The sequence below is a fragment of the Perca fluviatilis genome, chromosome 1 (assembly GCF_010015445.1).
Source record: "Perca fluviatilis chromosome 1, GENO_Pfluv_1.0, whole genome shotgun sequence".
NCBI lineage: Eukaryota > Metazoa > Chordata > Actinopteri > Perciformes > Percidae > Perca > Perca fluviatilis.
The window spans coordinates 8,219,403-8,232,004 of NC_053112.1; the positions used below are offsets into that span (position 1 = coordinate 8,219,403).

Genomic DNA, 12,602 nt, shown 5'->3' on the forward strand with positions numbered 1-12,602 from the left:
GGCCGCTGTAATGAAACAGAGAGAGAAATCGTAGCAGACGATCACGGACCGACTGAATGTGTAATTGTAGCCTAAACATAAACATTAACTGACCTCTGCTCTGAACTGAAACCATCATAATCAGACCATTCAAGGATGAGGCTACTAATCATTTGCACAAATTAACAGTTGTACTCTTTGCCTTGAAAGTGAGCAGAAGATAATGTTACTCAGGAAATTTACCATCCAGATCAACTTTCTACAATGCTAGAATATGAAGCGTAAATATCTCTTTCACTCTGTTCCTCCCTCTCTCTCTTGGGCTAAAATATAAATGTTATAAGTCATATTAAATTCCACTGCTCACTTTTAATGCAAAGTGTAAAACTTTTTTTTTTTTTTTGCAAATGACAGTGACTCATTGAATGGTTTCAGTTAAGAGCAGTAGTTCATAAATGTATATTTTTATTTATATCATTCAGTCCGTCCGCTATTATCTGCCACGCTTTTTTCCCGCTTTTTTATTTTTAATTTTTTATAGAGGACGATATATTAGTATTATTATATATATTATTATTAGTATATAGTTTCCTTCTCTACATATTATATGCCTTGCTCCCTCGTATATATGGACTTATACCCATAGATATAGAACAATATATCTATGCTTATACCATGGTCTGGATGAATTCTCGATTCTGATTGGCTGCAGAAACTGACTGTTTACTGTTCTAAATGAATGCGCTACATTAAATCAATAAGGAAATGTGGATTTATTATTTCCAACTCGTCCTCTGAACACCACAGGATGGCGCTAAAACACACCGGCTGCAAGAAGTAAGTTCTACTCTAAGTTATATATTATATTCTACTGGCCCTCTGGACTGACTTTGTTTCACAGAGAATAACTTTATCTCACATATCTCAGCTCGCTGCTTCAGGCTGCGCCGCTGCAGCCGACAGTAACGTTACACATCGCGGATCACATTCTTCGTAAAAGTCGTTATATTGTTTTGGGGACAATGACATGACTGGATAGCTAGCTTGTCTTGTTGTTCAACATACTGTCAAATTATTTTTACTGAATGCCAACTGTACACAATGTTATTGACTTTGGATCTTGCTAGCATAGCGTTAGCTTTCTGGCTCGTAGCTAAACTGAAGGGTTCTATCAGCTGAGCGGACTATATAAATATCTCCGGTTGCTAAGGGAGGCCAGTCGTATCTAAGGTCCTTCCTAATTCCTGGTGGAGAGAACAACGTTTGCATTGCATAAGAACCTGATGGATGGGAATGATTGTTCCAGGTATTAGTCAAACCGTCAGGTGTAACCAGGGAAACGGAGTTATTGTTTGGATAAACTTTAGATTTCGATTGTAAAACTAATTAAAATATGAACTAATGTTTTAAAAATGTGTTATTTGGCAAATGACCATGGTATAAGCGGGTTAATGGACTTCGAGGTGTCCATTGTCAGTCAGGTATTAATGGACCTCGTCAGGCATTAACCCTTACAGAGAAAATAAAGACACTCTAAAATCTAGAAACTATAAAGATAATTAAGTGATGAATTCCATGCACACTGTAAACATGAATGGAACAGAGTATATTCATCAGTTATTTCCCCCAGCAAAATATAAGGTCAGAAACCATTGAGGTGTCCTCACCCTGTTGTTACATGAATGTACAGTAGCCTACATCACTAGTTACTGGTCCAGTCAACTAAGACTATCATTTGGGAGGATTGTACAATTAGGATATGTTCTTAGAATTGTACAATCCTCCCAAATTATAGTCACAGTTTACTGGACAACACAAATTGTGTGCTAAGAATGCCAAATACAATGTACATGGAAGAGGAACAAACATGATCCTTATTGTTAAAGAATTAAAAAAAAAATTAATCAACTAAAATAAATCAAGGTGCATTGGTTAACTATAGAAATGTACAGCATTGTATGTGTTGCCCTTAGTAACAGACTTCATTTAAAACACATTTGAAATGTTATCAGCCTTTTCTAATTATCTCAACAAACTGCCATAATATATTCATCAAACTTCTAACAACAATATGAACAGCAGTCTTCATACAGCATTATAACAGTAACAATGACTGTCACATGAATAAGTATTAAAAAAAAATAATGGTCACCACTTTAAATAATAATAATACTTAAATGAACAGCAATATGCACCTGTTGTATTTTAATCCAGGCTGATATAGGGTAATAGGGTCAAACCACTGCTGGGTGATCAGAAAAGGCTCCATCCAGGATTAATGAATAAATCCTGGCTGGTAGCCTGGTCAGGAGCAGGCTGGCTGCACAGAATACATCTCCATGGTGATTTATGTGAAACCGAGTCAAGGCTTATAATTCATCCAGGATAACGGGGAAATCCCGGTTTAATCTCTTATCTTGGTTTGGTTCGAACTAACCTTTAGAGAACCAAAAACTAACGTTCCCTAAACGCTAAGTGGGGAATGACTAATTCAATAAGTACTCTGCATCATTTCTATTTCTATATACGCCCGTAGGCTGTTTCATGGCAATTGTTGTGACTCATGATCATAGCAGCAGCTATAGTGCCAGGTGGGGTGGGGTTTTCCTCCAAACTGCTCTTGTGATCACTCAATGTATTTTTTTGTCTTTTGCTTACTCAGCACTTTAGCCTACCGACACTACAGACAAGAGCCAAGAAGAGCATGTGTAGGCCTACATAACTGTCACACGTCTGTAAACTCTGCCATCAGCTGAAACTGCCTCAGAGAGGAACGCTCTGTCACATTCACGTAAGTCTCTTAAGTCTGTCAGCTTTGTTTTTAGCAATTATATTTGGGTTTTATTTTGTTTGCATACATTTTAGGAAACAATTATTCGTATTATGTTGAATAAATTAGATAGTAGAATGAATGAATTTCTACCCATTTTTATTCTATTTTGCAGTTTTTACAGTTTCTTTGATCTGCATTTCTTTTTCCAGACTTTGTTATAATAAGCGTGACCATAGCCTACTGATGGCCAGTACATCCTGGCTGACTCATCAAGTGACACTGATGCTGCTCCTAATGTCCTGGAGGGAGAGCATGCATTGCAATGGACTTGCAGGTTGGTAATTATTAAATATTAATTTTACGTCGCAAGCAACTCCACTTGTTGATCCTCATAGACTAGCCGATTATTTTTAAAAGAGGCAAACCGAAATATGTGAAAACCAGACAAAATAAAATAAAATGCATTTAATGTGTGAGCTTATAACCAATCCCGTAATTTTTTCCACTTGCCAAAAAGTGACCACAGCTTGTTCTACCTTATCACTGAAAGGACGTGTAGGCCTCAAAATGACTTGAATTCCTTCATAGGATTCATATCTGACAGATATGAGATTGAACTTTATTTGTTTTTAAATGTTGTGCATTGTAGGAAATTGTAATTCATTGAAAAAAAGACGCTAAGGGGGTCTGAAAAGTAGCCTAGGTCTTTGACTTTTGCCCAAAAATCATATTCGAAGTTGGTTTGTTTATTAATATTAATATTCGAATATTTATCAATAATATTTTGACCATGAAATGCCTTCAGTACCTGTATTGGCATCAAACTAACGTTTTTTGTTTAAATTGAAAGTCCGACCCTTAAACACAAGCACTGTGTCTTTCTCATGACTTTCTCATGAAAGTCGGCATAATTTATTGAGCTGCTATTTTTATTTTATCTCCTTAAGCTGCAGTGTTTAAGAATAACACAGTGACAGAGATAAAGAAAAAAGAAAAAAAAGAAAAGTAAACTAAACTGTAAAGCAGTGAGAAGAGTCCACAGGTGTGTTCTGATGTAGGGAGGAAACGTGTGTGCACGCTTTTCAGCACACTGGAGTATTTCTCTTCTTCTCTGCACAGCACACAGAGGAGAACTTGTAGACATTGTTCAGTCACACCACAAAGACTTTATTTTATCTCAACTTCCTCTTTAACTCTTCCTCAACTGTTTTCCTGTAACCAAGCCCTTTTCTTGCTGTGTCATCCATCATTTCATTCTCGAGCCTCTAAAGTTCTCACTATCTCCGTGTGTGTGTGTGTGTGTGTGTGTGTTTTTTTTTCTTCACAAAAGCGACTATAGCGACAAATCTGGCGACTTTCTGTAGAAAAGACAGCACTTTCTTTAAAAAAAATTAATAAATCACCAGTATTGTCCAGCGAGCACGCGAGGTATTTCTCTCCCTTATGTAGGCTACAGTATATCAATTCATAACAAGAGTTAGATAGAGTAGGTCTAGACGACACTCTATAATTTACTATTCCAGTAGCCTAATTCCCCCCAAGAACAAGCATTCTCTCAGGGAGAGACCTGGGACAGCCCCAGGCTCTTGGTAGGCGGTGTCTGACGGGGCAGGTTGGGGGTGTGATGAACAGCGGCAATAACAGTCACAATAAAGATATATTGGAATGGTCCCAATATTTTATTATTTTATTTCATGTGAATACTAGTTTACTAGAGGAGTAACTTAGCATTTGAAGTAATGCAGTAATGCAGGAAGTGTGCATTTAGTTTCCATGCTTATTGTCTTTCAACAACAATGTCAGTGAGTTAATCTACTGAAATGGCCACCACACCATAACAGAGGAGTGGGATGTGTAAGATGAGAATGCAGAGGTTAATGGTGCATGTCATGACTGATAAATATCAAATGGCACATGTACATCTTTACTGAATGCAAACTAGCACATAAGGGGAGGGTCATGCCTTTTTTTCAAGTTGATGTGGAGGGTCATAGAAAAATTAATACTGGCGAGGGGAGGGTCAAGGCGCAGCCTGAAGCAGCGAGCTGAGATATGTGAGATAACGTTATTCTCTGTGAAACAAAGTCAGTCCAGAGGGCCAGTAGAATATAATATATAACTTATAGTAGAACTTACTTCTTGCAGCCGGTGTGTTTTAGCGCCATCCTGTGGTGTTCAGAGGACGAGTTGGAAATAATAAATCCACATTTCCTTATTGATTTAATGTAGCGCATTCATATAGAACAGTAAACAGTCAATGTAAGGGTTAATGCCCGACGAGGTGTCCATTGTCAGGTATTAATGGACGACGGCGAGGCGTGAACCGTCCGACGCGCAGTTGCCTCCGCCGAAGTCCATTAATACCCGACAATGGACACCTCGAAGTCCATTAACCCGCTTATACCATGGTCATTTGCCAAATAACACATTTTTAAAACATTAGTTCATATTTTAATTAGTTTTACAATCGAAATCTAAAGTTTATCCAAACAATAACTCCGTTTCCCTGGTTACACCTGACGGTTTGACTAATACCTGGAACAATCATTCCCATCCATCAGGTTCTTATGCAATGCAAACGTTGTTCTCTCCACCAGGAATTAGGAAGAACCTTAGATACGACTTGCCTCCCTTAGCAACCGGAGATATTTATATAGTCCGCTCAGCTGATAGAACCCTTCAGTTTAGCTACGAGCCAGAAAGCTAACGCTATGCTAGCAAGATCCAAAGTCAATAACATTGTGTACAGTTGGCAATCAGTAAAAATAATTTGACAGTATGTTGAACAACAAGACAAGCTAGCTATCAGCCATGTCATTGTCCCCAAAACAATATAACGACTTTTACGAAGAATGTGATCCGCGATGTGTAACGTTACTGTCGGCTGCAGCGGTGCAGCCTGAAGCAGCGAGCTGAGATATGTGAGATAACGTTATTCTCTGTGAAACAAAGTCAGTCCAGAGGGCCAGTAGAATATAATATATAACTTAGAGTAGAACTTACTTCTTGCAGCCGGTGTGTTTTAGCGCCATCCTGTGGTGTTCAGAGGACGAGTTGGAAATAATAAATCCACATTTCCTTATTGATTTAATGTAGCGCATTCATTTAGAACAGTAAACAGTCAGTTTCACCGAACTCCTTTAGTAGGTGTCCTATATCACTTTTTAATGGACACCCTGCAGCCAATCAGAATCGAGTATTCATCCAGACCATGGTATAAGTCTTTTTATCCTAAAGGTCCCAAAATTCCTCCGGTTGCCCCTTAAATAAATAACGAACCATTCCTTACTGAAGGCATTTAAATGTCAAAATATTATTAATAAATATTTGAATATTAATAAACAAACAAACTTTGAATATGATTTTTGGGCAAAAGTCAAAGCCCTCAGTCTCTAGCTTGTGTTTTATAAAGTTCCATGAGGCTGTGACCCTAAATAATGTGTGTGTCTCTATAATGTGTGTTTCTCCAGGAGAGTATGGTGTGGTGTGTCCGACTCTGGTCGAGGCAGTAGAAGGTGATGCTGTTACTCTGGGGGGTTCTCTGAGTCCTCCGCTCAACTTGACTCCTTACACGTTGGATCTGAAGAGACTTGACCTCCATGACGATCTGGTCCACGTCTACCGACATGGACAGGACCATTTCCCTCCACAGAGTCCTCACTACAGAGGCAGAACAACTCTGATCCATGAAGACCTGATTGGAGGAACCGTGACGCTGCACATCTCCTCAGTAAATCTGTCTGACTCTGGACCGTACTGTCTACGTCCCAGACCTGAAAGCCCGCTGTGAATTTAACCTCACTGTTGGTAAGCAGGACAGGTCAATTATTATGTTTTTTATATTTAAGTTGTGTATAATGCAACTGGAGATAATGAAGAACTTTGTTTGTGTCATTTGAAACAGAAAGAAAAGCAAACGGGACAAAGAGAAATGATTCCAGCACATCTGGACCTCCAGTGGAAGAAGTGACCGAGTCAGTCCACCTGGGGGGTAAATGTCTTCTAATAGTCCTCCACAGTGCTCGAAGTGGGCCGGTACTCACCGGTACGCAGTGTACTAGAGTACCAGCACTTCTACATCGTACTCTTGTTAAAGGCATCCTATGCAACTTTTCCAGCTTCGGTTCGAGACAACCTGTAGGGGGACCCAAGCTGGAAAAGTTGCATGTGATGTTGATGTGAGCGGAACAGCTAGCGTTAATAAGGAGTCTGCAGCTACCAACCTTAACGTTACCTTAGTCAGAGACACCGACGTCAACAATAACGTGAGTAACGAAACACACGGACGGCCTGACTGTTGGTCAAGGGACCAAATGATGTATTTTTGCTCCACGAACAGCTGGCTCGTTTTTAAAGATAACAAACTGGGCTGCAAAACATGTAGCAGCATCACTTGCTGGCCAGACAGAGAGGGGACTAAAGCTAAACTAAAGAGAATCACACACACACACACACACACACACACACACACACACACACACACACACACACACACACACACACACACACACACACACACACACACACACACACACACACACACACACACTCTTCAGTGTCCTGACTCAGGCTGGTTAGTGTGTGAGTTCTGGTTAGGGTTAGGGTTAGGTGTGTATCTTCTTAAAGCTGCCCTTCTTCTAAACTCAACATCTTCTCTGATATTCTTCCAGAAGGTGAGAACAGGAAGACTGCCCGTGCTGTTATCCTTCCCTCTCTTCTCCTCCTCGGGACTCTCCTGGTTCTGGTTCTGGTTCTGATGAGAGGAAGGAAGGAGAAAAATCCAGAGACAGCAGCGAACGGATCTGAAGTGGAAAGCCTGAACATGGAAGCAGCAAAAGGAGACGAAGACCTGGAGAGAGCTGCAGGAAACCTCGTCTGAGAGCTTTAGTGAATCATTTTACAAATTGTACACAAATATTGATTTATATATATATATCTTTTTTTTTTTTGTCATTTAGTTACCAGATGGAGGTGACTCTGTACCCGGGGTATTCCTGCATATATTCACCTTAATCCGGGTTCGCTCACCTATAAGCTTTGTCTGTTATTTTTACCGTCTGTGGCCTTAACCTCACTGTGAGTTGGGACTCTTAAAATAATATCAGGGACATAATGAAAGCTGCTTTCTATCATTTAAATCTATCCAAAGTGACTTGAATCTCCAACTGGTATGTATATGTCTTCATGTGAACCTGGTTCAGACTGCTGTGAAGATCTCTCTGCTGGACAACAAACTATGTGAAGGCTTCAGCTCCTTTATGACTTTATCTCTTTAATATCTGGGGCTGAATCAGGCCGTCAGGGGAAATGGTGACAATCAGGGAACACAACTGCTGGATGATGACGGAGGATTTTTATTTGCTGCACTTTATTTTGGCTTTTGTTGATGTTGCATTTTGTTAAAATGTATTTGTCTGATTCGTACTTGGATGTAGGCCTACAAAGCCAAAAGTCTTTTGACCAGTAGATGGCAGGAGACGCCTGTGAAAAGGCTGGCTTGCTCCCTTTTCTCCAGGCCCTGTTCCCAAAATAATACTGTTTTGTGTCTGCTTGATTCTTAATATCACTAATGTTGTAGGTTACTGTTTTAGTGTATGTGTTACCTTATTATTTGACATAGGCCTGTTCAGCACTGTTTATGAGTTCATAGTGGGGGTAGCTCAGCTGCTGACCAGTGTAATCAGGGAGAGTGGGTGCAGGTTTTCCTCATTAGGTCTTTTCTGAAGGGAGGGGCTGGGCAATACTAAGGTGAAGAACAATAGGTAAGATAGTTCTGCATAACTGACATTTTTATAATATTTGGGGTGCCTATTGTAGCGGGTGCACATGTATGTATAAATAGTATTGTTGTGGTTTGTTTGCCGTTATTTTGCCTCAGTTTAATATTGTTTTTGTATTTTTGGTTTGAGTATATTTTGGGTGTCATTTTTTTGTTAATAAAGACACAAATGGTGAACTTACAAAGCCTCCTCCAGTCGTCAATTGGGACAACGCCATGAGAGAGAGAGAGAGAGAGAGAGAGCTTTGTATTACTGCACTGGGAGGTGGAGAAACAAATGAACAGGTTGAAACCCTTTGTGGTCGTTTTGTGTCTCTTTGTGGTCGATTATGTGTCTATTTATTTATGATATCATTTGATTGACTGATCTGTCATTTCAAACAGAGGCTCTGACTCTGGGGCCCAGTCGGTCCGTTCAGTAATCCATATATCCATTAGGCAGGTCATTACATAGACTAACAACTTCCCATTTTTACAGCACAATATTATAAATAATATTCTGTTTGTTCTACTTCTGTGGCATAGAGCTTGTTTTTTTTGTTTTTTCATTTGAAAATAATACTAAATAATCCCAGGAAGAAAAATCCCTAATGTAATTAATCTAACAAAATGTAAATATTCAAACCATCAATCAAATGAAAACATACAGGATTATGTCCTAAAACTACTTGAAACAAACTCAAATTAAACAAATAAAAAATGTAGAAACACACAACAGTCAACCTTGTCAGTCATTTAAGCCCAATACCACTTCAAGAACTGTTTGTACAGCGTCACCCAAACGTAATGTTCAACTGTAGAACTTATTCCACCTTAAATCTTACCTCTGTTAACTATTCTATTTGCATATCCTTCTTCTTAAGCTAAATAAAGTGTTTAAAAAGCCTCTCGGGTCAGCTAGTAAATCATCACTAAGCTGAAAACAGGGCTGTTGTTCCGACACCATGACAGGTTTAAAACTTGTTAGAGATACGTGGTTCTCACAGGACAAACATAGATGACCTTATTACATAATTTTACTTCAGTCATGTTTTTAATGCAGGACTTTTACTTGTAGTGGAGTATTTTCACAGTGTGGTATTAGTACTTTAACTGCAGTAAAGGATCTGAGTACTTATAGTGAGTTATATTTGTAAAAACAGTGATATTTTAAATGGACTCTGGTACAAACAGTTACAGAATGATGTCACAAAAACAGCACTGAAGTTCCCGGGAAAATTATATTCAGCCAAAACCGACTTCCATATTGTTCTGTGTGCCTTCTTTCATTTACCAGATTTGATTCACTTTATTTCCTCTATTCTGTTGTAGCAAAACAACAAATCATATCTCAGATGTTTCAGCAGCAACATTATTTTTCTCCAACTCTTCTGGATTACAAATATTTTACATTGAAGGTAAAAAAAAGTCTCTTTGCATTTAGTCTCAAACCCCCAGGAACTGAAACACTACCTGAATGAAAAACATAAACTGTGGTCATTTTATTATTGTAACAAAGGTCACCAAGTTTATTTCCTGGATTTAAAAGCTGCAAAACCCTTCACTCTATGAAAGCATTATTTACACTGATAGTCATTTCTGCTGTAATAACTTTATTTAAATTCACAGTAACTGAACATGGACAGAGCTCGTTAATGAACGTCAAGATGTTAACATGCTGGAGTTAGCATCAATGCTAATTTACATCAGTAGTCCCTAGACAGGTAACAATAGAAAGATCATTACAAGTAACATATGACATGATATATTGATGTAGTAATTACACAACTAGAAGAAGACAGAACATTATGTAACACGTCAATTTAAACTCAAACCTGTAGTAACATGAACACCATGTGAAATATAAAGATATAACACAACATTTTATATCACAAATAGTTTTCTGACACTAAAAACAGACAGAGGAGAGACTCTAGGAGTCTGGTTTAGTTTTTAGGACTGTGACTTTCTGCTCTGATGACTCCTTTAAAGAGGGTCCTGTTAGTCCTGATGGCTCGTTTCTCTGATTAACTCCACATCTGGACAGCTGAGTATATGTTTCTTTTCTTATTAAAGGAATACGCCACCGTTTGTTGAAATAGGAGTATTCACCGTCTCCTCTATATTTATATTGGTGGGCAAACGCATTTTTGTCTCAGTGCATGCATTGTCTTAGTCCGGCGGCGCCGCTGCTAGCTTAGCTTAGCGTAATGAATGGAATCCTTTGTTGCCGTTAGCATGTCGTGAGTAAAACTGACTCCAACAACAATGTGGACAATGTTCAAAACTTTGTGCACATTCAAAATATAACTCATCTCATCTGTGTTCTCTGAGATTTGGAGGAGTTGTGATATTTTGAGAAAAATGAAGTTATAATAGGTTATTACAAGAATAAAGTAGGCCTAAATATATTTCAGAAAATAATCTACCTGCAACATAGCCTGCTGTGCATTATGTGATTGCTCTGCTGATACGGTAGATCTCAGACCTTCTGACAGACTCAGAGCCCCGTTTGGGTCTCTGGTCTCTAAATGACAACGTTTAAGGAAGTGGCTGTATGCTGCTACACATCGGAGGTGGAAAACAGGAACTACAGCAGAAATAAACTGAGCTCAAACGCGTCACATCTGCTGCAGCATCTCTACAGCAGAGCGCGTCCTTTATAAACCTGAAGCTGCACAGACCATCGTCTCCATTCCTACAGCGAGAGTGGACACTAAGCATCGACGCACAGGTCTGCTTCAGAGCTCTGTGTGTTTGAGTCTGAACCATAGCTGCTGCATATTCAACAGAGAGGAAGAAACGGAGCAGCCCATAGGCTACAGACAGCAAAGAAACTTATTCTATAGGCTAGATCATTTTTAGGACATATGTCTATTTCAACAGGCTGTATGCAGTGTGTGCAAAGCCAAAGCACAACGAAATAAGGCAACTTATGATTTCGGGGGTTTACATAGGCTATTGTCCGGTTTCATATTTGTCAACTTTTCTAAATACATTCGGGGCTACACTCAGGCCCCGGCAAAATCAGCTGACTCCACGTCTGTCTCTGGATTTTCCTCCTTCCTTCCTCTTCTCCTCTTGATGCAGCCCTCTGAGAAAAAGAAAGGATCACATCAGTTTACAGTTAAGAACACGGACATTGAGAGACAACACTAGATGTTGGAGGCCACAAAGCATCACACATTAAACATAATATGCAGTGTCACTTGTAATCTTTCCTGATCAAATCACCCATCAGGACTTTAAATGTTGATGATAAAGAGCTGTGAGGCAGGATTTATGTTAACTTACTGATCAGAGAGAGAACCAGAACCAGGAGATTCCCGAGGAGGAGAAGAGAGGGAAGGATAACAGCACGGGCAGTCTTCCTGTTCTCACCATCTGGAAGAATATCAGAGAAGATGTTGAGTTTAGAAGAAGGGCAGCTTTAAGAAGAGACACACCTAACCCTAACCCTAACCAGAACTCACACACTAACCAGCCTGAGTCAGGACCCTTCAGGTCTCTGGAGGACTATTAGAAGACATTTACCCCGATGCTCTGACTCGGTCACTTCTTCCACTGGAGGTCCAGATGTGGTGGGATCAGTTCTCTTTGTCCTGTTCGCTTTTCTTTCTGTTTTAAATGACACAACGTTCTTCATTATCTGCAGTTGCATTTTACACAACTTATAATGAATGAACCTAATAAACTATATTATTATTAATAAACTCAGCATGCAGCTTACCAACAGATATGTTAATAACAGAATGGGCTCGCAGCTTTTTGATGTAGACTTTGTATGGACCACTATCAGACAGAGTTACTGAGGAGATCTTCAGAGTCACGATGCCTCTGATCAGGTCTTCATGGTTGAGAGTTGTTCTGTCTCTGTATCGATCCATCTGGTCATCCTGTTGGTCCTTTCCTCTTCGATAGCAGTGGACATCACCATCATCGTCACCGAGGTCGAGTCTCGCCACATCCAGCGTGGAGTCAGACAAGTCGGGGGGGTCCAGACCACACTGTATAATGACATCATCTCCTTCTGCTGCCTCTTTGGTCTGAGGACAGGTGAGACGATGCTCTCCTGGAGAAACAGACATAACA

The 12,602-nt window shown here is 39.5% G+C and overlaps 1 protein-coding gene and 1 pseudogene across 2 annotated transcripts in view; one reads left to right on the forward strand and one right to left on the reverse strand.

Moving 5' to 3' along the window:
* LOC120558910 overlaps window positions 1-8,387 on the forward strand; it is a 15,216-nt pseudogene extending 6,829 nt beyond the window's left edge.
* LOC120558849 overlaps window positions 1-12,602 on the reverse strand; it is a 128,167-nt gene that overhangs the window by 54,443 nt on the left and 61,122 nt on the right. The window lies entirely within an intron of this gene.